Here is a 5,135-nt window from a genome sequence, read left to right on the forward strand (position 1 = left end):
AATAGTGCCTGCAATTAATAGATGTTTCATACATATTTTTTGAACATGTTGGATTGAAAGCTATGACAAATTTGTCATTCATATGTTACTAATTTCAGACCATATGAGGTATCTGTGATTGAAAACCACACAAGGATGTGACAAGAACTTGCTCCAATCACTGAATTTATCTTGGATTTCTTTTAGCAGAAATATCTATGCATTATCTATGTTAATGTGACAATACTAGCTATAAGATCTAGAAGTATCAGGGCCAAGCTTGATGCATTGAAACTCAATTCTTAAAGTGTTGAATATGTATTAAAAATGGATAGAGAATAGGAAACAATGTTGAGTCAAATTAGCAGCAGCAATGATTTATTTTTTGCCTATTATATTCTGGAGATACAAATGTGTATAAGACAAGGACCCTCTGAACGATTTGCAATCCAGGTAGGGAGATAGGACATACATTGAAAAGACAAATAATAATACTAGCCAATATTTATGTAACATTTACTATGTGCTGAGCACTCTGCAATTATTAACTCATTTGATCCTCACAACCATGGGAGGTAGTCACTGTTATTATCCTCATTTTACAGATGAGGAAACTGGGCCAAAAAGAAATTAAGTGACTTGCCCTAGGTTACACAACTTGTAAGTGTCAGAGGCTGGATTTGAACTTAGGTCTTCCTGACTCTAGGCCTAGCACTCTATCTACTGTAACACCAGAGAAGGTATACACTCAGGCTTAAATGAGTAGGAGAGCCAAAAAGTACTTCAGGTATACAGAGGGGAAGGGGATCATGGAATGGTGGAGTTGTCCAGAAAAACCAGAATTGGGGCAAACTTTAAAGGAAAACAGAATTAGGGTTAGAGAGAGCAGAGGAATTGTGTAGGAGAAACATTTGACAAGTAAGAAAGGTTAACTTTTGATGGACATTAAGTGAATATTTCAATTTAATTCAATAAGCATTCATTAACCATTTTTCTGTGTCTGGCACTATGCTAAGTATTGGGAATAGAAAGAGAAAAGGAAAAACTCTCCTCTTCAGAAGCTTACAATTTACCGTGATCAATATTCTGCATAATGTTGCCCTGACCAATGCTGTTTTCACAATAATGTCCATACATTTTATCCAAAACCAGACAATTGTGGTAAATCTGATGGTGTAATCAACCCTTGTAGTATTATTTCCTCTAACATTGCGTTTTCTTAGAACCAATTCATAATATTAGGCAGGATAGTATTTCAACACTTCAAGGATCTATAATTTGGGCTCCATAAAGGTTTGTGGATTATAGGTTATAATCCCTTTATGACTTGGGAAATAGGATCTAGCTTGAAAGTAATGAAGAGACATTCAAAGTTGCTGGGGTTTTTTTTAAAGGGGAGGGGGGAGAACTAGGGGAGAGACATTGCAAAATGACCCAATCTGGTGGTTGTGAGAAGACATTAAGGGCAGCTATTCTATGATGACATATGGTATGTTTATCATTCCACTAACCTACTGGATCTCTGCCACTTGGAAATTATTTGTACATCTGCTCAGATAGACACAATTGGAAGATTCTATTTGGAAGTTTTGCTAATGGTATTTGCATCTGACATATCCTTTCAATTTACTTTTTAGGTTTATGGCCTACCTTAGTTTTCACAGCTTTGTAAGCATATCCCTGTCACGAACAGTGTCTTATCTGACTCCTATGTTTATACTTAAAGCTTCTGACTAACCTAAGCCAGTCTGAATTCATAGTTCCTTCCCCATTGGAGCTGGTGCCCACCCTGGATTGCCTATGCCCTAGTATACAGACAGTATTATCTTAAAATATGAAATATTGAATCTTGTTGAAATTTTCAATGGATTTAAAATGATCTTAGAAATGAACTTATATAGATCCATAGCTCTACAAACTTTTTCTTAAAATCACCCATTATTATGCATGGTATAGTATATATACAGATGGCTTTAAAACTGAGAAGACCTGGGTTTGAGCTCTGCCTTAGATACATACTGATTTTGTGATCCTGGGTAAGTCACTTAATTTCTCATTACTCTGACTAGGCAACTCTTTCAGACAATGAGTTGCTGGGAAGGTGCTAAGCATCATAGGTAGAAGGAGCTTCCTCACCTGAGAATTCCCTTTACTAATTAAATTAGTCCAGTCCAGTCCCTATCCCTGTTCTTCTTAATGCCCGTGAATTATATGATTAATTGGAATCAGGTAACTACAGAACCATGGTACAATTTAATGCTTTTTGTATTTGCATTAAAACTGAAAATTTAGTGCTATGTTTTCTCATTTCAAAACTATAGTTTTAGGAAGTCAGATGAATAGTTTACTGAATCATGTCAAATGACTTTACTCTAAAAAAAAATGAATTGTGACATGCCCTCATAGGTTGAAGGGAAATGTTTAAATGGTCAGTTAGTATGTTGAAGGGATCCAAGTTCAGGTTTTAGTGGACAGAATACAAATCTTTTATCTTGACATATGACTCCAATAGACATCATATCAAAAAAGAGGCTCCAATTTTTAGCTTGATCTCTTATTTAGATGTCTTATTTAATCCTGCTCTTAAAACAGAAAAAAAAAAGAGAGAGAGAGAGAGAAGTTCCCAGCAGGTGAAATATAACTTAAGGAAGAAAATCTTTGAAAAACGGAAATTTTTCTTAAATTTCCACAGATCACAAAATGTAGTTCTAAAAGAACTTCCCAAATGACAGTTTTGCACAAAAGCCCCCTTCTTTTCACTAATCTTGCAGTTAACAGAAAGAACTATGGTTTGAAACTCAATGCATTTCAGTTAACCAAGAGGGGGAGCACTCCACTCATTCCCTGAGATTGTTATTCACAGTATTCACAGTTTTCTCATTTACACGTTTTTGCAGTCAGTGATGTGATTAGAAATAATTTGAACGTTGATGTGATGATGGTCTCCAATTCTTTTCACATTAAAATATAGCAATTTGAACTCTACCCAGAATAAAAGTGTCATTTATGGAAGTATAAAGGCTAGGGTATTACTTCTTGTACATAATTGACCTGAAAAATAAAACAGCCAATTATGTTTTGCTCCACTTGGTGCTTCTAAATCTGTCTCAAGAGCTGTCCAAAGTGGGGCATATTTTAATGATGTATTCTATGGATTACAGGGATGAGAATAACTAGTCCAATATGAACATCATAGAATACTTACTTGCCTCATCCAAGATCGGAAAAGGCATTTCTGGACATTGTATCTAAAGGAACAAGTGCCAGTAAAAAATTAATTCTCATATTGTAGTAGTACACCTGGATAACAATCCCCCTGCTTTTAAGGAACAACGTTCAGAGCCAAATGTGACCTATTCTTGAGGAAGGACCTAATGATTGCCGGAGGTTATTGATAGAAGCTCTGAACTAGTAGTATCTTACTAATAGCTAGCACAGAATAGGCTTCTGGACTAGATGAAGCCTAGTAAATGTGTTTGTTCAATATTTCTGTCATTTTAAGATCCCATCACCTTAACAGTAGTAGAGGGATACACTATCTCAATCTTCTACAAGCTGGCTACAAAGCAAAACTGGGTTGGATTGCATAAATGACAAAATTATATTCCCAATCTAATCTTAACACATTCATAGATATGAATAAAGTGCATGTAGAATGTGGAAAGTTGAGAATGCACTACAATGTCATTAAAAAAAAATAACAGTGTAGCAAAAAAAGTTTGTCTAAGTAGTAAACAAACTAACAGATTTCAATGAAAATGATTGAGTCAATCCCTTTACATAATTACTTTTTATCTGGTGTAGATTTGCTTATCTACCATGTTCTGAATTTGAATGATACTTTTTTTTCAAAAAAAAATTTGGGGAAAGAGGATGGGGACTGGATTTGGTCTTGTGATTTCAGTGGAGGAGGGAAATTCCAGTGTGGAAAATCCTCCCACTGATGTAAATTAACAACATATCTGTATTATATAGTCCTAAAGAGTTGAAATTAAGTAATTTTCCTAAAGTCACACAGATAGTAAATGTCAGAGACAGGAGTCAAATGCACATCTACTTAGCTCTCTAGCTAGCTTTATAACCATTTTTTCAAGACCCCTCCTACTCTCTAATGTACTTTCTTAATGCTCTTACACTGTTCCTCACTGGGTAAAACACCTTGGCTAGATGTGTTGCTTTTCTGGGATTTGTAGAGCATAGTGAATGTATGTAGTCCCTAGTTTTATGGACTAAGTTTAAATCCTTGATTAGTCAACTTCTGGGCTATTTCAGAAAGAACCAGAACTCTTAAGAAAGGACCAGCTGTGAGCCTCTTTAGTTCTGCTCCCTCTGAGTATTAGCTACATGTATACATATGTAGTATATACCCACAATCTCCCAAGCTGCAGGATCACAACTCTAGGCACAAAACCCTCTCTCCCCTTATAATTCTTCAACACACATCCTTGGGAGTTCAGGAAGTAATGTCCCTAAAATCCCCTCTCAGAATTTATATAAGCACAGCTTTTCTTTCAGTCACTCACTTCTCTTACAATATCCCATGGTTGATTGGGGAAGGAGGTCATGGGAGAAGGAAAGAAATTCCTCCTCCCCTTCTTAAGGCACTCCACATGTGAGTCCTCCAGAATTTAGAACTTCCTTGAGAGCTGAAATCTTGCCCCTAAGCTCTCCACTCCATTCTCTCAACCAGAGACTACCCCTGCTTCCCTGCTCCCTTTAAAACTCTAGGTCTCTCATTTGCCTACATAAATGAGTGGGTGGAAATTCTCACTCAAAGGCAAGTCCATTGTCTCCGCCAATCATCAGCCTCATTTCCTGACCCTTTCATATGTAAATTAAACACTCAAAATCTGAAAAGCTTTTTGCCTCACATCCTTAGAAACCGCAAATGTGCTTATTCCAGATCTGATCCCCTATAATTTTATCAAATGGTTTGGAAGACTCAATTGGTCAGGCTTCCCCTGATCAGCACCCTGTCTCCTGCCCACTATGAAAACATGATGTTAAAGTAAAATGAGTTTCTTTTAGCTTGTAATTCTAGCTTAAATATACTTCTAAATTCCCGTAGATATTCAACAAACAAATGTGAAACAAAATCTGTTATCAATAAGATATCAAATCTTGGAAAGAAATAGCCTAAGGTCTTTTGTTTCTGG

Source organism: Vombatus ursinus, unplaced genomic scaffold (genome assembly GCF_900497805.2).
Source record: "Vombatus ursinus unplaced genomic scaffold, bare-nosed wombat genome assembly UNPS02014909.1, whole genome shotgun sequence".
NCBI classification, from domain to species: domain Eukaryota; kingdom Metazoa; phylum Chordata; class Mammalia; order Diprotodontia; family Vombatidae; genus Vombatus; species Vombatus ursinus.